This window comes from Pinus tabuliformis, chromosome 7 (assembly GCF_031772625.1).
Source record: "Pinus tabuliformis cultivar Carrire ecotype Pingquan chromosome 7, CPIR1, whole genome shotgun sequence".
NCBI lineage: Eukaryota > Viridiplantae > Streptophyta > Pinopsida > Pinales > Pinaceae > Pinus > Pinus tabuliformis.
In genome coordinates, this window is record NC_142293.1 from 323,121,781 (window position 1) to 323,149,608 (window position 27,828).

Sequence of the window (27,828 nt, forward strand, 5' to 3'; positions counted from 1 at the left end):
TGAAAGGTGACTTTGTTGATAGAACCATTATGGCAGTGTGACCCTATGGCATAACAATACACTTAATGATCTGAGCTTAGCATAATTGTGGCATGAAAATGATCTACATGAGAGTGCACTTGGTATTTAACAGTGTCTTTTGGTATTTGAAAATTTTCCTTGTACGTGACAACCTCTTGATGATAACAATACCTTAAGGAAATTGTGTGGCTTGATGTTATGATAGCACTTGACTAACATAACAATGATACTTGTTAGAGTTGTGTTTGGAAATATTGTGCACTAGTCAGTTGATGTGGCAACTAGGGCTTAATGTCAAAATTGTGCAGTCATTTGTTTTAGCTTTTAGCAAAGGCAAGATTGTGTTTGAGGTATGATTATACAATGGTCATTTTGATCATTGTGAGCAGTGAGGTTGCAAAGATTTCATATTGATATACATACTGAACAGAGTAACAAAATATTTCATTACAATTTCTTTATATTGATTTTAAGTGGAAGGGGATCCAATCTGAAAATTGTAAAGCATGGTTTGTCGGTTGATTGGGTTGGTTGGGTGGTGCAAGGAAGGAGAGTGGAGTCTCCTTTAGGTTGAATACCGAGAACAATTCAAAGTGGCAGGGTGGTTCTAGGTTAGGTTGGAGCTTGCATAGGGCGTTGGAGTGTCCGTCCAGTTGCAACTGGTACATATGGTGTTGGAGAGTTTGTTAGGTTGGAGCCTGAGATCTAGGGCGTTGAAGAATGCTCCTAGTTACAGTTGGTAAATAGGGTGTTGGAACTCCCTTCCTTTGGAGTTTAAAACTTGATAAAATTATTTTGAAGACAAATATTAAGAAGCATTCGATGGTTTTTGACCCGAAGGGGGTTTTCCACCTTGGTAAGTTAGTCTGATAATTTTGTAACCATATTTAAACTTTATTAATAAGCACATAAAAATTTAATAATTATAATATAACAATTTTTTTAACCACGGATATTCACCCCCACTTTACCATGGACATTATTAAGTTGTGAACATGCTTTGCTACAATACCATGGGTCAATACCATGACTTATCAATACCACATGCCCAAAAGCCATCTCTCATTTTACAATATATATATATATATATATATATATATATATATATATATATATATATATATATATATATATATATAATTTAATGTTATTACATTTTTGGTATGGAAAAGATATTGTAATGTCATGTTATGTTATCTAAACATTATGACTCAATCAAATTAAAAAAATTGATTAACTAATTAATTAATAATTAAAATATTTTGACTCAATGAAATTACATAAAAAAAATAAAATTAATAATTATAATAATTAATAACTAAACAAACCTAGATCCATTTTAAATTTGGATCTATCTAGAGATTTGATAATTAATAACCCTATGTTAAAATGAAAAGTCTACGTTATTATTTTATGTAAAATTTTTAGGTTATTATTTTTTTTAATAAATTTTTGTAAAGGTAAATTTGAAATAAAAATAAAAATAACTCTATGCAAAAATCAAAATTCTACATTATGGTTTTTGAGCTCAAGGTTTATAAGAACCCATGGTATTCATGTGGAATATAGTCTATTTAAAGGGGGGAATTATACCATCCTAAATCCATCTTCTAATTCTCCCTCTTTCTCTCTCTCTCCCTCAGTTTTGATTCACATTTCACATTAGCCTTAACTGTTGATCTCTCAAGCTTAGAGAGGGATGGATCTTGGCTCGTGTATATCTAAAGAGAGTAATGCTATGAATTCTTAAAGTAGTATTCTTGGATTTGCAAAATGTAAGATTTTTTTTACATAGGGATATCTTAAAGTAGTATACTTGGATTTTCAAAATTTAATATTTTTTTTACATAGGGATATCGTTTACTTTTGATTATGGTCTTGCCTATTAAGTGCCCATATTATGGTTTTGATGAGTTTTGATTATGGTTTTGATCAGGTGCAACGTGTATGACCGTTTCCTATTAAGTGTCTATATTCTAGTTTTGATAAGGTGAAACGTCTACGACCATTGTCTATTAAGTGCCCATATTATAGCTATCATTTGGGAGTTTTTTTTTTATTGCATCCAAGGATGTTGTCTTGTTCTGTGAAGTTACCAGTGGTTTTTGAGCTCCAGGTTTATGAGAACCCATGGTATTTCCCATGATATTCATGTGGAATAGTCTTTTTAAAGGGGAAATTAAACTAGCCTAGATCCATCTTCTCCCTCTTCCTCTTCCTATGCGTCGAAACCATTAGTTTTGATTCTCATTTCCTACTCACTAGGTTTTGATTCTCATTTCCCATTCACCTTAACTAAGGATGGATCTAGGTTGGTGTGTATCAAAAGGGAGGTATATTGTGAATTCTTAAAGTAGTATACTCTGATTTGCAAAATGTAAGGTTTTTTTTATATAGGGATATGGTTTACTTTTGATTATGGTTTTGATCAGGTGAAGCATCTATGACCCTTGCCTATTAAGTGCCCATATTCTGCATATCACTTGGGAGGTTTGCATAGATTGATCATGATTGTGAAAACCTATTCCAAAACAAAGACATCTATTCAATTTGTGAATTGAGATATAATTAAATTTGTAATGGTTTATTTATATAATCATCACTCAAACATGATATTTTTCCATAAGGAGGTCACTCACAAAGCATAATAAAAGAATATATATTATTTAATTCCAAAACTAAAGAGGTAATTTCAAGTTACAAGGGTTTGTCTAATATATATATATATATATATATATATATATATATATATATAGATATGAAAATTAACCATCATACAATATAATATTATGTTGACTCCATTGAATTGAAACATAAATTATTATTTTAATATGATAACTATAATTATTATTTTATATGTGTCCTTAGAGGTATCCTAAAGTGTTGTTAAATTCTAGCTAGTTCATTTTTTATCATGTTAAGGAAAAAATAATAGTACCTAAGGTGACCATGTATATTTATTTTAAAATTTAAATATTTTGTAATAATTTTTGTCAATATAGACAATTTTAAAACTGAAATTCACTAAGAAAAATCGTAACAACACTTATCTACTAATCTCTCTCAAAACTACATCTCTCCCTAGACTTTTGTAATTAATATACATTTAAAAAATAAATATTCAAAACCGAAAACTAAATCTCTCCTTAGTTTCAAATGTTATATAAAAATCTTTTTTAATTAGTACATATTTAAAAACTAAATATTCAAAATCTTATTTTTATTCACACCGAGCCAAGTTTTCCAATGATGGTCTAAAATCCAAAACTCTAGTAGAAAAAAATATTCCTTGCCACATGATAGGCTTCTTTGCGCTCAGATTGCTGGGAGGATGATACTAAGATGTAAAAATTGGCAATTCAAAAAATACTGTAAGATAAAGAATAAATAAGTTAATTACATTATAGTTTTTTTGAGTTGAGTTGTAAGCAACAACCCTTGAAATTTAACAAAACAGTACTTAAATCATGATCAGGCTATTTACCTGCTTGCAAATAGTAAAATCTCATCTTCCTTCTTAGCTCTTGCAAATATATGTAGGGCCCTACATTTTAAGGACGTCGCTTTGAAATGTTGAGCATTTTTGCAGGGAAGAAACCTCTTCTTTAACTGATGCGAGGGGTTCTCACTTATTTTCAGCTAGGGATTTGCGTTTTGGGCTTTCATCTTGATACATAAAATTCCAAGGGAGACACGAGCTTATTATCATTTTTTTGCTTGGCCACAGGAGTTTTAAGGCTGATTTCTATCGCAAACCTTTATGCGCTTGTTGATGCCTCGAAAATCGCTGCAACAACATCGGGGATAACCACCCGGTCTGGAACTTAGTACAGCTCCTTTTCCGTTTGGAATAGTGGCTCCGACTGGGATAATGGGACCAGTTTCCCAAAAGTTGATAAACGGGATGAATGGATGATTTATAAAACTAGGCTAGCGATGGGTGAATAACTAAATCTATTGACAAGAATAAAAAGAACTATAACCTCTCCCGGGAATCTATTGAGCTTTAGAGTGTAGCATTTGATGGTCTATGTCTAAAGACAGGCATATAGATGACTCCATTTATCAGACATAGATGTTAACTTATTCAAGATTGCTGTGCATAAATAGTTAAACAGAGCGATTAAAGAGATATTACCACACTCATAATTTATATTATTGACAATATGATTAAAAGGAAATCATTTCATAAAACATCCAATAGTGGAATGAATACAGATCTGCTGTTACAGCACATGCATATAATCAACAATAGCAAGGATAATCAAATAACAATTCACATAACAGGAATGAATTCAGACATAGATAGAAATACCATATGAGCTGCTTTGACACTCCCGATATCAATCGCTACTTGTAATTTTTTCTTCAACGCAGAAACATTCACAACAACGACAATAGTGCACAATTTGCATAAAAAAGCTTCTTTGCTGAATTAAGAAAGACTGGTCCAGTTTCATAAAAGAATATTGACTGAAGCACAATAGTGCAAACTTCAGTCTTTAAGTCTGGTACAAAACAATGAAAGGGTCTATAAATACTAAATTAATCTAAATATCTATTAAACTGAAATGAAACTAAATCGGTATCAATAAATTTTGCTCCCATTTTCCTCAGCAATCTGGCAATTGGCGGCATGATTCATCAGGTAGGATGCTTGCCTTTAAGTCTGAGCTGACTTATCGCAAGCATTGGCTCTACTTCTGGAGGTTTGTTGAGGCACGAACTGAGCTGGGCGGCATAGGTGGCATCCTGAATATCGGGAATTATACACCCGATTGCATCTGTTAAACACTTAAGGGCGGCTCGTTGTGTGTGCGGCTTAATCAGGAAAAGCCAATATGCATCCATAGTTAAACTATTAATCCCAGCGATTAATCTCCCTTTCTCCTCTAAATCAGGATAGCACGATTGTTCCAATATATTTGTTGTTGTTATCTTTCCTGGTGTACATTGGGAAATCATATTTGCTAAGTAGAGAGTGTTGTTAACTAGATCAACTAGATTGCTGGAAGTTGATTTACATCTTGAAGCTACCCTTTCTGCTTTCATCACCTGAGTGTGCCATTCTGTGAAAAGTATGTCTTTATATGTTTCTGAAATCTTGGGCAAATTTGCTTCTCTCCCTTGATCAGAATCTTGCCAGTCAAGATATCCAGTTATGATCTCTTCGGCCTAGTCTAATTCATTCCTGGCCTTCTCTACCTGCTGATTTATGGATGTCGTTAGCTCACACAATGGCTCTGCCTGGGCGATTTGTTGACACAGGAGCCTAATTTGGGATATTAAGGCAGTTTTATTTGCACTGCTTCTGCTCTGAATTCACCCACCTGTTGAGCGCCCTTTATCTTTTCGAGCTGCGATGACAATTGAGCGATTTGCTCATCTTTCGTTTTCATCATTTGCTCGTTTGCGTTGGGCTGTAGAAGACATCCAGGGGAGGACTATCTTCTACCTGAAGAATGATTTGGTCGGAGGGGTCCTTTGGTATTATTTAAACATCTTTAGAAATGGGTGGGCCATTGGTTCCACTTAGAACCTGAGGTGAAGTGATGTCCTGTGTGTCGCTTGGCTTGGAAGTGTCTGTATCCTTGGAACATTCCAACCCACTGATGATGGAATCAAACTGTTTCCATTCCTGAATCAATATAGGGTCAATAGTAGTATCTGTATTGACATTAGTGGTGGTTTGTTTTTCCTTTTCAGTTTGGGACTCCTTCCGCACTTTTTCCTGCTCTCTTTTCTGCTGTTCCTCTTGTTCTTTCTTTTGCCTTTCCTCCTACTCTTTCTTTTGCCTTTCCTCTTGCTCTCTCTTCTGTTGTTCCTCTTTCTCTTTCCTCTGTTTCTCTTCGTGTGCTCTCTTCTGCCTTTCTTCTTTTTCTTTTCTCTGCCTTTCCTCCTGCTCCTTTTTATGATTTTTTGTTACAACCGGGGGTTCCTTTGACTGTTGCCGAAAAGGCTCGCTTGATGATGTCGCCGGGGTTGTTGCTAGTAAATCTAGAGGCAGAGTTTGCAACCTCTGTTCTCTAAGCTTATTAAACTTAGTCATCCCTTCATCATTATATTTCATTCGAGCGAGTTCTTTAGCCTGACCTATTGTTTCGACTGAAACGAATAGGTCGTCAAACATATCTTCTTTGTGCTCAAATTTTGTCAATTTTGCCTGTTCTAGTGCATTGTAGGCAACTTTCTTTGGATCATATGGCTTGTTTGGGATAGTCGCCAGAGTTAAGGATTGAATCTTTGTGGCTTCCTTTTCTGCATGTTTGAGATCATGCAGAGTATATACACCACACCTCAAGGGAAAAGAGGGCCAGCCCCTCTTCTTTTCTTTCTTGAGAGTCTGTGTAACACTCTCAACCATAATTTGATAAGCGATTTCTCTTGCTAGCAGTTTATCTGGTATATACAAAGGGAGAACATGTGGGTTGGCTTGGATGCCGAAAACTCTTATGTAGGTAAATCTCTCCTCTCCAAACCAACTTGCTACCGCTGTTATATCAAACGAAGCTTGATAGAAAATCTTGGGAATGGGTTTGTCAAAAATAGAATAATGAATAGGCACCATAAAGCCATTGCAGATTTGGTACAGATGGTGCTTGTAAGAGGAATTCCATAGTTTCTGATGGTATATGTGGATAGCCGTGGGATCTTGTGGTATCCACCTCCAGCCGAGTACGGGAAATTCAGAATTGAAACATAGTCTATCTAAGATATATGCACTATAATAGAATGGGGGAATTTTCCTTTCAGTGACGACAGACTGATGTCTAAAATCACGCACATCTTGTGCTAATTTGTCAGAAAGGATGGTGGCCCGATCCATAATTATACCGTTTACAGCTGCCTCCATTAGAGGAACCATCTCTATGGTAAAATTAGCAGAGTCATGCAATCCCCATAATCTACACATCATTATTCCCGCATAGCAATAAGGAGAAGCAAGAGAATCAACCGAGTACTTACCAGAAGATTCGTGTTTGTGTTTGGCTGGATTTTGTCTCCAATCGCGGATGGGTTCGGATTCAACTTCATTTTCGCTTGCAAACTTCTCCAGGAACGCTTTATTATATATCTTCTCCGGCTCGGGCAAATGATACATTTGCCTTAGATCATCCGGCCTGAACGATCCGAAGATTCTTCCATCTCTAGTGCTGAGAGTTCTATCCAAGATTGGGATTTCTTGAATCGCCCACCGCACTACATCTGTGTATGGGAGAATTTGCTCCCTGGCCGCTATTCTGTGAAGGAAAGAGTCGGCTAAATCTTTGAGAGTACAATCAGACTTCCGAGTAGGATCTGCAGTAGCTTCTGTTACTGTCCTTACTGGTTCTTCGGCTTCAATTAGGTTGTAAGTGCCTTGCCAAGTAACTCTGGTGAGACCCGTGCATGTAGTATCAGATATTAAGCCCTTCTTCTTGTCCACGAGAGCTTGTCCTGCAGCCGGTGTAGTGGAAGCGCCTGCGGTCTTCTTAGATTTCTTCCCCATCTTGTTTGAGCTTCCTTCTATGGATGAATTCTGCACAGCGGAGAGAATAAACGTAACACAGAGATATGCTAATGAAAATCCAATACGGGAAAGATATATCAATCAAAGCATGGTGAGAGATTAACTCTTAAAAATGGCTGCGGATCCAATCGATGGGAAGATCTTACAGATACATTAAATGGCCGTTTAAGGCCTTCCACCTCTTAAATGCTCATTACACCATTATTCGGCTGAATGACTCGCTTAAGCGTGCTATGGATATTTTGGCGGTTGAGTGCAGGTGATGGATTATTTAAGAGATCAAACTTTAAATACGAATGTATCATAATATCCCTCCATTTAACAGCTTTTCGAAATCCGCGCTATATCGCAATCGGGCATCGGAAACACTTTAAATCATTATGTTTGAAATTTTGAAACGCCGATCGCCGATAGCGATATCGCATCACATCGGAGAATAGGTGTTATATAACATACAAATAGCATACCCCCGACCGCCGATAGCGAAATTGCATCGCATCGGGGGTAGAATCTAGGCGCCTTATTATTATACATGAGATATCGCTGATTGCGAAATTGCATCGGAACGGGGTGAATGACTTAAGGTGCTTATTTTGTATATAAAGTATCGCCGATTGCCGATTGCGCATCGCGTCGGGACTAATGGCATGGGGTGCTTTATGATGTGCATGGAGTTTTGTCGATAGCCGATAGTGATATCTTATCGGCGGGATCCCATATGTCACTTATTTGCGTCTTCTATGTCATTGCGATATGCGATCTTGCAATCGCTTTATCGCAATGATAAAAGATTGTTATATTTTATTCAATATGGGTTTTTCAAAAAAGGTTTTATATTATGCCTTCATTTGGTTTGCGGACCTTTTGCAAATAATGCAATATTGATACCAATTGACTTCTAAAGGGACCCATTTCAAATAATTTTGTAAATAAAATGTTATGAAATGGGGGGTTGTTGTGGAGCACAACAATTGGTGATTCGCTGGAAGAAACAGTTATCTCTGAAAAGTATAGAAATACTTAAACTTTTTCAAAAACAGAATTCTAATCAAAGGGGAAAATTCTAATATAACTAGGTATATATGCATTCCAAGTGAAATGAATCTATTTTGCTAATTTCCTCTCTTGTTTAAGAAAATAGATACATTCTAAGTTCTAAATGAGTCTCTATGGATTTATAATGATAAAACAAAAAACTTCTCCAAATCAGCTTTTAAAGTGAACTCCTCTGTCATAGGTAGAGCCTCTGCTGCTAGCAAACATTTATAGTTTCGACGGGGATACCTTTTAGCCATGTTACTGTCCATTGTTCCATTCAATTAAGAGTGCGATTAACAGAATGAATTCAAAACATGTTTTCACATTTTGTATTTCATTTCCTTTTCTGTTGTTGATAAGATAAAAAGCCATTGTCCTGGTTTGGTGGCCAGCTGTTGACAATGCCATTCACTGGTAGTAGTCTAATTGAACAAGCTGGCTCGTGATGAGATGTCTTGTCTTGTAATTTCAAGCCATTACCCTGTTTTGGTATGCAGTATTGGTAATGTCAGTTAAACTATTTCCCTATGAACATGGTAAGCAGGCTTGCAATAAGACCTCTTATCTTTAATATCAGATATTTTAGAATTACAATCTGAGTAATCATAAACTTTAGTGAATGGGATGAACAATCTTCTCCTTAAGAGTTAATGGATGACAGGGTAAGAGTTGAAGATGCTGAAGTTGGATTGGCTTCTATCTTGATATTGATAACCTTTTGAGACGAACTTGAAAACAAAGAATGATTTACAATACTTTTAAACTTTGAAAGGAGTTCACAAAACTTGAACTGTAGTTTCAGAATACAATGATACCTACTTTCCTAGAAATTATCCCATTTGGTTAAGAGTTCTATTATTTTAAAAGCAAATATCGCTGCACTTCTATAGATCAAATTTTCAAACACAGCAAAGGTCAATAGTAGATACCTTACAACATTATTTTCTATGAATCCTACAAACTATAAAAATCTATCAAACTAGAAGGAGAAGGGGTTACCTCCTCAATTAAAGAATTTCTTCAAGATAAGGCCATTAACAGGGAGAGAATCTCTCAACCCTGATAAGTCTTGCAATATAAAGGTCGAATGGCCTATCTTTTCACAGATCTGAAACAGTCCGAGCCACATCTTCTGAAACTTGGTATGTTTACCTTTATCCTCATGGGCTTTGTCCCATTTCAGAACTAAATCACCGACTTGGAACTGTTTTGAACCGGATGAAATTGAATCAAAAGCTGCCTTAATGACTTGCTGATGTTTGGCATGAATAACCCTGGCTTTTTCTCTTTCCTCTTCTAATTTTAGAATTTGGTCATGTCTAAGCTGAACAGAAGAGGAAGGAGATTCCTCAATGAACTGTACTAGGGCTAAAGAAGGAAGAACAAGATTTGTGGGTATTACTGCTTCTTTTCCATACACAAGATTGAACGGAGAAGATCCTATAGAAGCTTTCTGTGTTATCCTATCAGCCCATAATGCAAACACTAAAGATTTGTGCCAGTTTTTATGATTCTGTTCGATAGTTCGCTTAATGATTTTGATCATATTTTTATTAGTAGACTCTGCTAAACCATTACCCTGGGGATAGTAATTAGCAGAATATTTTAATTTAAATCCTCTTTTAATAGCGAAATCAAACATAGCATTGCCTGAAAAATAAGATGCATTATCAAAAACAAGAGCATTTGGGACACCAAACCTGGTAATGATGAATTGATCTATGAATTCAATGATTGCTTCAGAATTTGTTGTCTTTAAAGGGATTGCCTCAACCCACTTAGTAAAATAATCGGTAGCGGTAAGGATATACTTATGCTGTTTGGAAGATGGTGGAGTAATCTCCCCAATGATGTCCAATCCCCATTGCTCAAATGGTTGTTCAATGTTGACTGGTTGCAGAGGGAAAGCTGATTTACGTTGTCTTCCACTAGCAGTTTGACAATTGAGACATTTCCTTACATACTCGTGGGCATCTTTAAATAGAGTAGGCCAATAGTAACCAGCATGAATAATTTTGTGAGCTGTTGTATTAGCTCCAAAATGTCCTCCCGCTGTTCCATCATGTAACTCCTGCAAAACCTTTTGGGCTTCAGGTTTCTCAAGGCATCTTAACAAGATAGAATCATAATTCTGCCTAAAAAGCACGTCATCGATAATTGTAAAATTCTTAGCTTTCAACCTAATGGTCCTTTTGTTTTTGTAAGATAAGTTTGGAGGTGCATAACCATTCTTTAAATAAAAGATTAAATCTGCATATTGTGATTCAGAATCAGTAACACTTATCTGATTGATTTCTTCAGTTTGCTTTGTATCTCTTGATTCTGAGATGTTGGATGCTCCTGCCAATATCCTGTAAAAACCTTGGCCCCTAAAAATCTTTGCTGGTCTAATTTCTAAGTCATACTCTTGAAGCGCTGTGACCCAATTTGCCCTTTTTTCACCTAGTTCTTTTTGGATTAATAGTTGCCTAACTGCTGGGAAAGGAACTATAATTTTTGTGTGAGTTTTCAAAAGGAAGGGTCTATAATGCTTGACTTCTTTAAATACAACAAAGGCTTGTTTTTCTACATCGGAGTAATTCAATTCAGCACCCTGAAGATTTGAGCTAAAAAACGAAATGGGTGCTTCCAAATTGTGATCATTTAGTTGCGTGAGTACTGCGGCATAAGACAAGTCGGATGCAATCGTATACAATGTAAAATGATTAGAAAAATTTGGAGTATTCAAGGCTGGGGCATTGATTATTGATTGCTTGATTAGATCAAAAGCTTCCTTTTCTGCTGATCCCCACTTAAAGACTGCATTCTTCTTAATCATTATCTGAAGTGGCAAAATAATTTGAGAAAAATCTGGAACAAATCTTTTAACAAAATTGATCTGGCGTAAAAATGACTGCATTGACTTTTTATTGTGTGGGAAAGGGATTTCAGAGATTTCTTTGATCCGATCAGGATCGATATAAATGCCATCTTTGGACACAATAAAACCCAAGAGTTTTCCTTGATCAAGAGCAAAGAAAGACTTTTTAGGGTTAAGAGAAATACCATATCTTTTGCAACACTGAAAGATTTGATTTAGGTCATGCAAATGATTATACCTCTCCTTAGAGAATACAGTAATATCGTCTAGATAGACGACTACTGTTCTATTAATTAACCCTCTAAAAGCTATATCCATAGCTCTTTGGAATGTCGCTCCTGCATTTATAAGTCCGAAAGGCATTTTCTGATATGCATACGTTCCCCATTTTGTTCTGAATGTGGTTTTAAGCTGGTCATCAGGATGAACCAAAACTTGGTTATATCCTGAAAAACCATCAAGAAAGGACATCAACTCAGAGCCTGCTACCGATTGGAGTATTTGCTCCATAGTAGGTAATGAGAAATTATCTTTCAAGCTCGCTTTGTTCAAATTTATGAAATCAATGCAAATTCGAATGTCGCCATTTTTCTTTCTGACTGGCACCATATTAGAGACCCAGTTTTAGTGTCGGACAGGAAAAATAATCTTGGCCTTCAAGAGTTTGTTAAGTTCAGATTTAATCTGGCTCTCCAAATTTGGATTTATTTTTCTTAACTTCTGCTGAATCGGTTTCTAATCGGGAAGCATAGGAATGGTATGCTGGATAATAGATGTATCATAAGTCTTCAAATCATCATATTTCCAAGCAAAAACCTGTTTATTTTTTCTTAACAGTTTGATGAATGCCTCCTTCTCTTCTAAGGAAAGTCCTAATCCTAAATTAATATGTTGAGGAGCTTGTTCAGTACCTAGATTTATCAATTCGAACCTAAGGGTAGAACTTTGGAGCTTTGCATTAATTACAGGTTTAAACCTGTCTTTGATATCATAAAGATCTTCCAGCTTTACCACAGGCTTAGGAATTGCATTTTCCTGAGGTGTCTCTCTCATTTGGGAGTCATGCTCATCTTCCTCAATGATTTGATTATCATAGGACTTTTCAGAAGTTAAGAATTGTAAAATATCCTCATCATGGTTGAATACTCTCCAATTAGTGACATTGTCGGGAATTGAGGGCCTAAAAAGCAATTCTACGGAAAATCTATCTAGGCTGTAGTCTTCAGAAGGTAGAAGCTTGGAAGCTACATTGGCTGGGAGATCGGCTGCCGAGTTTTGGGACCTGGGGATGGAGGAAATGTTGAACGCGGAAAAGTGTGAAGTAAGTTCTTGTACTAGCGATTGATAGTGCTTGAGGTGATTTGATAGACAATGAATTGCATTCCTCACCTGTTTAACAATAATTTCAGAATCGCCATATACTTTCAAGTATTGCACTTTAAGACCGATTGCTTTATACAATCCCTGGACTAAGGCTTCATATCCGGCTGTATTATTAGTGCATTCAAATTCCAGTCTATAGGACAGCATTGTCTTTTCTCCTTGTGGACTAACCAAAATGCAACCTGCTCCTGAGCTCTCGCTGGACTTAGAGCCATCAAAATATAAAGACCAAAATAAAGAGGTATTAACAAAATTATTTACAGTTTTCTCAGCATCATTGAAACATCTAGACTTATCAGTTAGTGAAAAATTTTCAATCTGAGATGTAAAATGATTGACTGAAAAAGGAGATGGTTGAGCAACAAAGTTGCCAAAGAATGACTCTGATGAATAATTCCCCAAAATGTTATTTTTGAACGCTACAGGTTGGTTTTCTTGCTCAAATTCAGTAACTGTGTGGGTCATATGTTTCTCTCGATCGATCCTTATTTGATTTGGCTTGCCCTTGTAGGGAAGCCACATATGTGACCAATCAGTGGAAATATACCCATGCAATTTTTCGGACCAATCCCTACTCAGAATTAAACCGTAAAATTCAGGTATATCGGCTATTAGGATGTCAACCCTTTGTACTACTCTGGGATCAGCAGACAACCTGATAGTTACGGAATTAATTTCTCCCACAACCTGCACTTTGGTCCTGTCCAACTGTACAATATGAATAGCAGATTTCTGGGGTTCAATGTTCAGTTTAGAGCAAACTGAAGCTGGCATTATGTTAGATGATGCCCCCGAGTCAATTAAATAGTTGTGCAGGTTTCTGTTATAAATCTCATATGTTAGCAGGAAGGGTGGAGTATGAGAATTTGATCTATCTCCAATTAGGACTGAATCAGTAGCTTCAACCATACCTGGAGGAGGTTGGCCTGGATCGTTAGCGGCTTTTGCACTGGGGAGTGGTGTAGAGAGAACAACATTCAATTCCTTAAGAAGTAATTTCTGCTGATGCTTTAATTTACTAAGCTCAAACATAGTGATGTTTGCTTTAGTTTTCTTCATGTCATCAACAATATTATACTCCATTGAATCGGATACGACTAATGTTTTGGATGTTGAAGGAGTATTAGAAGTTGAAGGCTGGTTTTGGGAAACTGCTGCAGGTGATTTCTTTGCAGGTGTTTTTTCTTTGGTTGTAGTGGCACCTGCACTCCTCTTCTTTGATGATACCTAAATAGGTTCAGAAGTACTTTTGCTCCTAGTAGTAACTGGGAATGCCTCTTCTTCATTATCAGTATCGGAGTTGGGGAGTATAAAATCCCACATTCCATGGCATTCTACTACTTCTTCTTCATCATCAGTTGGTGCGATTGTTTCCTCATCCTCTTCTTCTTCTTGCTCTGAGTCTGCGTTAGATATGACATTTGGGGGCTTTGACTCATTTCTCTTAAAAGTTCTAAAGGGTCTTTTGGTTGAGGTTTCGGCCACTTGTTTCTTTATCTCGACCATTTCATTTGATAACGTTTTTAAGACCTTTTGCAAACCTTCCATGTCGTATGGATCTTTTGGGGTCTTCTTCTTTGAGTCATCTTTGAAAGAGACTTTTTTGGCTTTTTTGTCTTCCAAGGAAGCTTTCTTTTCCGGGGCATTGATGCGTTTTTCCACAGCAAGCGCTTCTTTCATATTTTCGGCTAAGGTAGGTTTCCCTGCTCTATCTACAAAGATGGCTATATTGGCGGGTAGAGCTGTTATATACCATTCGCTCCGAATTTGTTCGCTTGGTTTGGAGGCCGTAGGGATTTTATTTAGGAGCTTATTGAAGCGTGCATTAAATTCCTTAATTGGTTCCCTTTGTTCTATTCTCAGATTGGGGAGATCATTTATTAAGGTAGCCAAAGACCTATCATCTCCATATTTGGTAAGAAACTGCTCTTGGCAAGTGTTCCAACTGGTAATGGAACCAGAGGGTAAAGAAAAATACCAGGATCCTGCTGATCCTTGCAAGGTGTAAGGGAAGAGTCTAACAACAACATCTTGTTCTGTTACTCCTTTCAAGTTGATTGCTAACATGAAATTATTGATGTGTTCCTCAGCTTGGGTTCCATCATCTGGATTAAACTTGGGTAGCCATTTTTCAGGATAATCTGGTAATGGATGCAATGGCGCAGGCATGTTGACTGCACCAGGTCTGGTCCATGGATCTGCCATTGTAATAGCAACAGTGGTTGATACTACTGTTGGAATTCTAGATGTATGAGAAGGAAATAATACTAAGGAGTGGGCAGGTTGAGATGTTGAAGCTTCTAATCCCTGGTGAATGACAATATGTAATGGGGGAGTGGATGGTTGACTTTGCAGAGGGGAAGATGCAATGGAGGATGTGGATGAAAGCTCTTCACTATCAGATCCTTCAGTATTTTTCTTCGCCTTTTTCCTTTTGGGTAAAGGGAACTCAGTGGGTTCAATACCGCGCTTTTCGCTCTGAAGTCTGGTGAGAGGATGAGGTAAATTGAACTGCGAAGTCGCACTGCTTTGTGATACCTCAGATTTCTGTGGTGAAATCGAGAAGCTCTAAAGTTTGTGGATAAGAGACTGGACTTTAGGTGATTCAAGACTTAATTGTTCTGGAGTATGCTGTGTTTGAGCAGTGGTAGTTGATTCTCCTTCTTCTTGTTTGGATACCGACGAACCAGTATGCAAATGGGAAGATCGAGGGGATTCGGAGGGAGGATTACTCATAGAATGGCTTATGGGTTTTGGCTTATGTGCCATTCACGGAGGTTCAGGCCCTCCTTCTAGCGCCAAAAATGTTGATGCCTCGAAAATCGCTGCAACAACATCGGGGATAACCACCCGGTCCGGACCTTAGTACAGTTCCTTTTCCGTTTGGAATAGTGGCTCCGACTGGGGATAATGGGACCAGTTTCCCAAAAGTTGATAAACGGGATGAATGGATGATTTATAAAACTAGGCTAGCGATGGGTGAATAACTAAATCTATTGACAAGAATAAAAAGAACTATAAACTATCCCGGGAATCTATTGAGCTTTAGAGTGTAGCATTTGATGGTCTATGTCTAAAGACAGGCATATAGATGACTCCATTTATCAAACATAGATGTTAACTTATTCAAGATTGCTGTGCATAAATAGTTAAACAGAGCGATTAAACCGATATTACCACACTCATCATTTATATTATTAACAATATGATTAAAAGGGAAGCATTTCATAAAACATCCAATAGTGGAATGAACACAGATCTGTTGTTACAGCGCATGCATATAATCAACAATAGCAAGGATAATCAAATAACAATTCACATAACAGGAATGAATTCAGACATAGATAGAAATACCATATGAGCTGCTTTGACACTCCCGATATCAATCGCTACTTGTAATTCTTTCTTCAACGCAGAAACATTCACAACAACGACAATAGTGCACAATTTGCATAAAAAAAGCTTCTTTGCCGAATTAAGAAAGACTGGTCCAGTTTCATAAAAGAATATTGACTGAAGCACAATAGTACAAACTTCAGTCTTTAAGTCTGGTACAAAACTTTACGACCCTTTCCAAAACAATGAAAGGGTCTATAAATACTAAATTAATCTAAATATCTATTAAACTGAAATGCAACTAAATCAGTATCAATAAATTTTGCTCCCATTTTCCTCAGCGATCTGGCAATTGGCGGCATGATTCATCAGGTAGGCTGCTTGCCTTTAAATCTGAGCTGACTTATCGCAAGCATTGGCTCTACTTCCGGAGGTTTGTTGAGGCACGAACTGAGCCGGGCGACATAGGTGGCATCCTGAATATCGGGAATTAAACACCCGATTGCATCTGTTAAACACTTAAGGGCGGCTCGCTGTGTGTGCGGCTTAATCAGGAAAAGCCAATATGAATCCATAGTTAAACTATTAATCCCAGCGATTAATCTCCCTTTCTCCTCTAAATCAGGATAGCACAATTGTTCCAATATATTTGTTGTTGTTATCTTTCCTGGTGTACATTGGGAAATCATATTTGCTAAGTAGAGAGTGTTGTTAACTAGATCAACCAGATTGCTGGAAGTTGATTTACATCTTGAAGCTGCCCTTTCTTCTTTCATCACCTGAGTGTGCCATTCTGTGAAAAGTATGTCTTTATATGTTTCTGAAATCTTGGGCAAATTTTCTTCTCTCCCTTGATCAGAATCTTGCCAGTCAAGATATCCAGTTATGATCTCTTCGGCCTGGTCTAACTCATTCCTGGCCTTCTCTACCTGCTGATTTATGGATGTCGTTAGCTCACACAATGGCTCTGCCTGGGCGATTTGTTGACACAGGAACCTAATTTGGGATATTAAGGCAGTGTTTATTTGCACTGCTTCTACTCTGAATTCACCCACCTGTTGAGCGCCCTTTATCTTTTCGAGTTGCGATGACAATTGAGCGATTTGCTCATCTTTCGTTTTCATCATTTGCTTGTTTGCCTTGGGCTGTAGAAGACATCCAGGGGAGGAATATCTTCTACCTGAAGAATGATTTGGTCGGAGGGGTCCTTTGGTATTATTTAAACATCTTTAGAAATGGGTGGGCTGCTGGTTCCACTTAGAACCTGAGGTGAAGTGATGTCCTATGTGTCGCTTGGCTTGGAAGTGTCTATATCCTTGGAACATTCCAACCCACTGATGATGGAATCAAACTGTTTCCATTCCTGGATCAATATAGGGTCAATAGTAGTATCTGTATTGACATTAGTGGTGGTTTGTTTTTCCTTTTCAGTTTGGGACTCCTTCCGCACTTTTTCCTGCTCTATTTTCTACTGTTCCTCTTGTTCTTTCTTTTGCCTTTCCTCCTGCTCTTTCTTTTGCCTTTCCTCTTGCTCTCTCTTCTGTTGTTCCTCTTTCTCTTTCCTCTGTTTCTCTTCGTGTGCTCTCTTCTGCCTTTCCTCCTGCTCCTTTTTATGATCCTTTGTTACAACCGGGGGTTCCTTTGACTGTTGCCGAAAAGGCTCGCTTGATGATGTCGCCGGGGTTGTTGCTAGTAAATCTAGAGGCAAAGTTTGCAACCTCTGTTCTCTAAGCTTATTAAACTCAGTCAGCCCTTCATCATTATATTTCGTTCGAGCGAGTTCTTTAGCCTGACCTATTGTTTCGACTGAAACAAATAGGTCGTCAAACATATCTTCTTTGTGCTCAAATTTTGTCAATTTGGCCTGTTCTAGTGCATTGTAGGCAACTTTCTTTGGATCATATGGCCTGTTTGGGATAGTCGCCAGAGTTAAGGATTGAATCTTTGTGGCTTCCTTTTCTGCATGTTTGAGATCATGTAGAGTATATACACCACACCTCAAGGGAAAAGAGGGCCAACCCCTCTTCTTTTCTTTCTTGAGAGTCTGTGTAACACTCTCAGCCATAATTTGATAAGCGATTTCTCTTGCTAGCAGTTTATCTGGTATATACAAAGGGAGAACATGTGAGTTGGCTTGGCTGCCGAAAAATCTTATGTAGGTAAATCTCTCCTCTCCAAACCAACTTGCTACCGCTGTTATATCAAACGAAGCTTGATAGGAAATCTTGGGAATGGGTTTGTCAAAAATAGAATAATGAATAGGCACCATAAAGCCATTGCAGATTTGGTACAGATGGTGCTTGTAAGAGGACTTCCATAGTTTCTGATGGTATATGTGGATAGCCGTGGGATCTTGTGGTGTCCACCTCCAGCCGAGTACAGGAAATTCAGAATTGAAACATAGTGTATCTAAGATATATGCACTGTAATAGAATGGGGGAATTTTCCTTTTAGTGACAACAGTCTGATGTCTAAAATCACGCACATCTTGTTCTTCATTTGTCAGAAAGGAAGGTGGCCCAATCCATAATTATACCGTTTACAGCTGCCTCCATTAGAGGAACCATCTCTATGGTAAAATTAGCAGAGTCATGCAATCCCCATAATCTACACATCATTATTCCCGCATAGCAATAAGGAGAAGCAAGAGAATCAACTGAGTACTTACCGGAAGATTCGTGTTTGTGTTTGGCTGGATTTTGTCTCCAATCCCGGATGGGTTCGGATTCAACTTCATTTTCGCTTGCAAACTTCTCCAGGAACGCTTTATTATATATCTTCTCCGGCTCGGGCAAATGATACACTTGCCTTAGATCATCTGGCCTGAATGATCCGAAGATTCTTCCATCTCTAGTGCTGAGAGTTCTATCCAAGATTGGGATTTCTTGAGTCACCCACCGCACTACATCTGTGTATGGGAGAATTTTCTCCCTGGCCGCTATTTTGTGAAGGAAAGAGTCGGCTAAATCTTTGAGAGTACAATCAGACTTCCGAGTAGGATCTGCAGTAGCTTCTGTTACTGTCCTTACTGGTTCTTCGGCTTCAATTAGGTTGTAAGTGCCTTGCCAAGTAACTCTGGTGAGACCCGTGCATGTAGTATCAGATATTAAGCCCTTCTTCTTGTCCACAAGAGCTTGTCCTGCAGACGGTGTAGTGGAAGCGCCTGCGGTCTTCTTAGATTTCTTCCCCATCTTGTTTGAGCTTCCTTCTATGGATGAATTCTGCACAGCGGAGAGAATAAACGTAACACAGAGATATGCTAATGAAAATCCAATACGGGAAATATATATCAATTGAAGCATGTTGAGAGATTAACTCTTAAAAATGGCTACGGATCCAATCGATGGGAAGATCTTACAGATACATTAAATGGCCGTTTAAGGCCTGCCACCTCTTAAATGCTCATTACACCATTATTCGGCTGAATGACTCGCTTAAGCGTGCTATGGATATTTTGGCGGTTGAGTGCAGGTGATGGATTATTTAAGAGATCAAACTTTAAACACGAATGTATCATAATATCCCTCCATTTAACGGCTTTTCGAAATCCGCGCTATATCGCAATCGGGCATCGGAAACACTTTAAATCATTATGTTGGCAATTTTGAAACGTCGATCGCCAATAGTGATATCGCATCGCATCGGGAGAATAGGTGTTATATAACATACAAATAGCATACCCCCGACCACCGATAGCGAAATTGCATCGCATCGGGGGTAGAATCTAGGTGCCTTATTATTATACATGAGATATCGCCGATTGTGAAATTGCATCGGAACGGGGTGAATGACTTAAGGTGCTTATTTTGTATATAAAGTATCGCCGATTCCCGATTGCGCATCGCGTCGGGACTAATGGCATGGGGTGCTTTATGATGTGCATGGAGTTTTGCCGATAGCCGATAGCGATATCGCATCGGCGAGATCCCATATGTCACTTATTTGTGTCTTCTATGTAATTGCGATATGCGATCGCTTTATCGCAATGATAAAAGATTGTTATATTTGATTCAATATGGGTTTTTCAAAAAAGGTTTTATATTATGCCTTCATTTGGTTTGCGGACCTTTTGCAAATAATGCAATATTGATACCAATTGACTTCTAAAGGGACCCATTTCAAATAATTTTGTAAATAAAATGTTATGAAATGGGGGGTTGTTGTGGAGCACAACAGCGCTATAGCCTTTCGTACTAATTTTCACCATGCAGATTTTATTAATATGTTCTTTTAGTATGTAATGTTGGATTTTTTATGCTTTTTAGTACTAAAAAGTTTTTTGGTTTGGGAATATTGTCGATACAATTGGGGCATACTTAATGATGGACATGGCTATACCTGTGCAATTTGTTACAACAAAAAGAATGGGAGAATTCTATCTCCAATACTCATATTTTTTCATCTCCATCTAAATATAGGTAGGACGAGTAAAAAACATTTCAAAAAATCCATGCTCTAACATAGCTACTTGGAAACTATTTTACAAACTAATTATATAACAAGATACATAGATAGATCATTCCTAATTTTTCAATAGCCCTCAAAGGAAGTATCGAAACTCAACAAGCAAGGATTGTAATCCCAATGCTTTGTTCCATTTAAATTCTTGTTCTCACATTTCTTTCCCAGATTTCCTCCCTCTCATGACTGGCATAGAGCTTAATGTTTGTTTAGCTACACTTGCATAAGTGAGAGTTCTAATGTCTACCTTTGTTACCCCTAGGCTGAGGGAACATCTTCCCTCACTATCTCTAATCATTGTTCCTCCCATGGATTATTAATTTGTTGTTTCACCATTTTTCCCTTGTATTTCTTCTCAATTTTTCCATTTTCACCTTTTTTATTTTTTGCACTTATCTTCTTCATGTCAATTTTCTAAGGACTTATTGTGGCTCATTTCCCACTCCTCACTCATATATTTATATTCCAATACATGAGAAATATATTTATATTCCATATGAGTAATATACATATTTCAGTCCTCGAGGGATTGCTTAGAAAACAAGGCTCATAGTCATTACAAGAAATACTCTTTATGAGTCCAACATATTGTCACATGTAGGATTTCTCCCTACCACTTGCGCTAAACCTAATTGACTTTCCATGAGAAATATCTTTATATTCCATATAAGGAATATACTTGTTTTGGTTCTTGATGGATTGATTAGCAAGGCTTCAAGCCATTATAAGAAATACTCATTATCAACTTTGTTAGCCCTTTACAAAGCCTTTATTATTCAGTGAAATATTCGTCGAGATCTTATAAGATTTTATAATCCAATGAAAGACTCGCCATGATTTTACAAGATAATATACTTTGGTGAGAGATTTGCCAAAAAAATTATATACACATATTATATTATTGATAAAATCGCCTTCCAGTTTTCCTATGTATCATGGGGATTCACCCATTTATTATATATATAAATTTAGGGGGGTTCTTAAAATTTTCCCTATTTTCCACCTAAAAATATATGTATCTACTTTCTTGATTATTATGCATTGTTTAATGGTGTTGTTTACTACTGATGAATTTTCATATTTATCTGATCATGATTAATGTGAATTAATGATCGGATGATTAAATTAAAAAGTTGGAAAGAAATGTTGATTCACCCCTATCTCAGTATTTCCAACAAGAGTTTGGCTATAATTGAACAAGGAGAGGCTAGTAAGAAAATAAAGGCTTTGTGGTATGGTCCCTTCAAGATACTAGAAAAGGTGGGTGATAATTCCTATAAACTCAATTTACCACCATACATGCACATTTACTTATTTATGAATATAGAGACTTTAAAACTCTATGAGCCTTCCATGTTAGATCAGGAAGAGTAGAAAGTCCTACCTTTTGTGGAGGATTTGGAACTAGATGCTTAAGCAAATTTGATAGAAGATACAATTTTTCATAATAAGTACGAAACAACAAGATACGAGCATCATGAATTTTGGTAGATTGGGTTGAAAGGACAACATCTAGGCAAAGCTAAATGGTACACCAAACAAAAGGTGAAGGAAAAATTTCCTTGCCTCATTTAGTAGAATCTTTTGGGGACAAAAATCCTCCCAAAATGGGGATTTGCGATCGGGATTAGATCAATATATTTTTTTTCATCCATATTGATGCATTTAGAGTGTAAAAAGTGGAGGAATCAGCTCTCAGGATAATTTATACCGATGGGACCCAGTTTGGAAAATTGGGGTTTGAAACATTCCAAGAGAATTTTGAGGAATCAAACGATGTCTTTTAGGGATAAAAAATTTCCACTTTTGAGCGGAACCTTTTTTTCTTATTATACACGTAGATACCTTTCCAACGACACAAGAATCACATCAATCAAAGTCAGTATGTAAATGTTATGCCACTCAAAAGTTAACATTCCTATTTTCACCACCATAAGCCGAGAGGATGTCACATCAACCCCCATTATTTATGGAAAATGGGCTAGCCACATGACTACGATGAAGAAGACTCTAGAAGAGTCCATATTGTAACTATGGTTAAGAGTTGAGATAGTCAAACCTAACAACTAATAGGCCACTGGGTTATGTTATAACCGGGCCACCAGGAGGAAAAGGGGTTCCATTCTTTTGAGTGCATTTTTTTTCCATAACTGAGAAAAAATAGTCGAGGGGATAAGAGATAGAGAAAACATATAGGATTCGTGCACTATAGTATCCCGCATGCCACAAACCATACCTTTTTTTACTCATAGACATTTTCTATTCAAAGAAAGAGAGCAAAGCAATCTCACCTTCCAACTGGGTTTTTCTTTCAAAAGGGTTTCCTAGGTCGTATCTGTTGGAAATACTGAGAGGGGGGTGAATCAATATTTCTTTTCAATTTTTAACCAGTTAGATTCTACACAATTTAAAATCAACGAGATGAATAATTTTATTATTGAAATAAGAAGGAAAAATGATCCTTTTACAATGAAGGTGTACAGTCATTTCCAAGCACCAAATTGGAATTAATGAGGCTTTGACCTCTAGGGATTTGAACCTATCTTGACCAAGGCTCCAACCTTGATTTTAGGGGCACCTACCCAAAGGACACCAATCCTTCTCTGTTGCTTCACTAGACTTATTTGATCAAATACTTCATTTCACTAATCTGCACTATTCTACACCATCTTCAATTCTATACTTCTCCAAACACCAAAGTATACCACTGATATGTCTTCACACTTCCCAAGAAGAGTTAGCACCACACTGCACCAAGTCTATACCTGCTGCTTCACTACAATTATTTGATCAAATACTTCATTTCACCAATCTACACTATTTTGCACCATCTTTAATTCTACACTTCTCCAAACACCAAACTATACCATTGATCTATCTTCACACTTCCCAAGAAGAGTTAGCACCACATTGCACCAAGTCTGAACCTACTGCTTCATTGTTCCTAAAAGACCCTACAACCTTGTTTCAAGGCCTTCCAACCATTTCCCAATGGGTTGTAGGAGTGTGGCCTTCTTCCTATAGCTGTACCAATCATCAAACTATTCCACATAGTCAGAGGTGGTTTATCATAGTATGGGTTAAGGATATACAATGTACAATAATAGTATATTACAACTTGAGAAAATAATACTGAATTTCTTCAATTATGAAGGTGTCTAAGGTATGAAGTACACCATAGGTGCAATCTAATTTATGAAATAATAAACAATCCAATAGATTTAGGGCCTAGTCAAATTAAACATCTCTTTTTCCTTAAATCTTATTCCTTCCTCTCTTGTGTTCATGAGATGTGAACTAGAGCTCTATTCTATTAGAAAATTATACATTATAGAGCAATGGAACACATAAAATATTGCAAAAATATAAACACAGAAAACGCATAAAACAAGAGAGACATAGATTTACATGGTTCACTCAGTTTAGGCTACGTCCATGGAGAAATAGACAGTCCTTATTTTTATATTATCCAGCAAACTGAAGAGATACAACCTACACCAAATCCGTTGTAATTCCCTCTTTGCTCTCAATCTCCTCTCTCTTCCTCACTCAGAATACAGATACACATAGACACAATACAATTCCCTCATATATAGCAAGGGTTTTCCTTCTAGGGCAAAAAACGCTAAATTAAACATAACTTCTACCATCAGATCTCCGCCTAATGAACGACCCAGATTGACTATGAAATTACAACATTTTACAACGCAATTTTACATCTATTCTTAGCTTCTAGGGCACTGCCCCCGATCCCCCCACCCCAAAGGTCATAATCGCCCCCCCCCCCCCCCCCCCCCCCCCCCCCCCCCCTGGACCCCCCTGTAGCGAATATTTTACAGGTAGCATTGTCACCCCATTACGAACTGGGGTCCAATGAAAAAATACCTTTGAATACATAAGATAATCAGGCTCCACACCCAACATATTCTAGATCTTGATCACTGAAATTGATGCCAAATAAATGAGTTCTAAACCTCTATAAATAGTGTTTTTGCAAGGTAAAATGAAAAGACATGTCACTGGAGGTAGGCCGACTTAAATTTCTAGGTATAGGTTGGCTAGCTGATAGGTATAATTTCCTTAACTCAAAAATTCAATATCTCCCAAACTATTTGGAGTTTCAAGGCAAGTAATAGCTCAAAGGAAAGAGGGAAAGATGCTCTTTCAAGTGGTCTAGGTACCATGTTGAAAGACTACATCTAAGGCAGTGAAATTATTTTTCTTTGTGACTACCCTTGAATTATTTAGTGTAGAAAATGATTAGGACAATATGGCTTCTTCTTCATGGATGATTCCTTCTTTAATGTCTTCACAATTCATGTCCTTTTCTTATTTAGTATATCATCATCTCCTTGATGTCCTTTCCTTCTTCATCACTATTGGGGTGATGGGACCTAACCTAGTTTCAACGTTAATTAGCTAAGAAAATCCCCACAAAACTGGCCCTTTCAGCATCAATTCACGGAGCTCGGGCTGAAGTCTCACCCGAAGTAGTATGGGGGGATTCAGGAACCGAGTTTCGGCACCCATAGATGGTAGTGATGTTGTTTTATAACTTAATTCTTCCTTCACGCAGATCAATAAGCTTTTTAGGGCTTATCGATATACTTCTCTTAGTTGGCTTCGAGACCTTCGCGAAGGTATGTGATCATCCTTTGCGTACCCTAAGTAGGAAATTCAAACACTTAAGTGCCTCTATAATTATTCTTACTACTGTATTTACCCACATTAGCTTAAGTAGTGGATAAATTCAACATGCTTTATGGTTATATTCCCGTAAATAGATACTCCTACTTGCATTCATATAACAAATTAAAACACATAGATTCGTGCATCAATACAAAATTAAATCATAAACCCAGTATTTAACATAACATAATCACATGCATTCATAACAGAAGTAAAATAGCTCATACACAGGTAATTCCAAAATAATTCTCTTTATTGATGTTTATATCTCCTTTACAGACTCTAACTACCCTACGCACACAACTACAGGGGTTCACGTACTCAACCGTAAACTTCTACCCTAGGCCTCTACGCACATAGCTGCAGAGCCTCTTTCCTATGCTAAGGCTCTTCACTCTTAGCTCTCACAGACCCATTACATCATAAACGTATATGAACTGAACTAAAAAACTACCTTAGACACTTCTAAGACTTCCTTTTTTATACAATCCCATGGTCCATGGACCAAGGGTGGATCTCATACAACCAACACTAGTTACCTAAACTAAGGGTGGATCTCATACAGCCGACACTAGTTACCTAAACAAAGGGTGGAAACCCTTGATGACTCTTTACATATTTGCACTTTGCGACCACAAAATGCAGAGACTTTACATTATCTATACAAAACTTGGGCCTTTAACCCCAAAACTTGGGCTTTTAACCCTAAAGTTGACCCTAGGGGACCCATTCCCAACAGGCCCCCAACACAACTTTGGTGACTCGCCCCCAAGCCAATCTGTTGGCATGAAGATCTTGCCATGAAGACCTCCACCTATACTACTGCAACCTCAGCGATACACTGAGTCGCCACATGCTTAACCTACTCGACCAGCTACTCTATCGCTGGTCTTACGCTATCTGCCTGTATTTTCTACTGTGTTACCTATAGACTAGCCAATTTTACTTCAATGGAGGCCATGGGCACATAGGATTCATCTAGCCAAGGCCGCAATCTGGCCTTCAATACTGCCTCCTTGTGCTGTGCTACATCCACCTGTTCCTTCAGTGCCTTCGCTTCTTGCAGCTTCGCCAACCTCTTTGTGATGGCGACAGTGCACGCCGTTACTTTGACCTCGTCATACTTCTATTGCAATTCCCTTGCTTCTATTTCTAGCTGCTACACGTTGGGATCTTCCTGCAGGTTAGTAAATACTTCGAGCAACTTCTCAAAGAGCGAAGTGCACTCCTTTACTACAACATCTACTGTGGCATTTTCATCTGTCGCACGGAATGTGTCGATCTTGCGGACAAGATAGACCTTCCTAGAATCTAAAGAAGACCAAACGACAAGCAAACCAACCAGACACTATCTTTCTCTAAATATGCTTCAATAAACAATAGCAAATAAGGGTTTTTAGGGCCTACCTTTGGTCCAACGCAAGCTTGTGGGTTTCCTCACTCTTTTGATCCAAATGAGCTCCTCTTCGCGAATCTGCAAACACAAACAAGGCAAACAAATTAAATAGCACCTGAAAAACCAATTGCATAAAACATATTTAACATGAAAGTCAAGGAGTCCATGAAACAAATAACATAAGATACTTGTTGAGAAAAATGAGTTTGATTGTATTAATTCAAAAGAAGAAGAACTTTACAACCTTTGCCTTGATGCTGTACAAGCTCCTCCCAGGGTCCAACAAGATGTCTCCTCTACTTTGACAAGTTTCACTCACTCTCCAATGGGACCAAGAGGTATGTGATCTTTCCTCTCAAGCTCAACCAAAGAGTCTTAATTTCACCAGCATTTACCCTCAAAATGTTCAGCTTCTAACCTCCCTAGTCCTCACCCCAATGCCTGTATTTATAGTGCAATGGAGGGAAGTTACTAGGTCCTCCTTCAAAGGGATAAAGCCCTCCTTCAAAGGGATAGCTCCTTTAGTCAAGGGATTAGCTCCTTCTCTTTTGGGATGCATGAACCACCTCAGAGTGAACAATCCATGTCAAAATTCCTTCTAGAAAACTCTAGAATTAACCCAAAGTGAGTTTTTTAAGATAAAAATTGGGCCTTTTGACTTTCACAGGGGTCCGCACCTGCACCGTTAGGAACAGAGCGGGTAGTTACGCAACGTTTGTACACAGAAGGTGCGGGACCGCAGATGAACATGAGAGAAAGTGCGGAACCAGAGTTACATTGATTTTTAATGTCTTTCTCCCACTTCCAAAGCTTGATTTGAAGAGCTGAGGTCTTAGACTTGCTTAAGAGGACAGTACAAGTGATGATAGACCCATACTGACTGCAAATAATTATGGTGACGATATTTTTGTGTAACATCATCCTTGATAGCTACCTCATGCTACTCTCTAACTTTTAGTGGATTCGAAGGTTGGGCCCTCAATTCGAGCTTTGTGATCTTAAGGTTCAGCTCAAACTAAACCTTAGACAGCTCTATCTTTGCGTAGCACACACTTGTAGTGAAATTTTGAATTCTTGCGTTGACTGGCACACCTTCTGGGATATTCAACTCTGGAATGGTTCAAGAGGCCTATG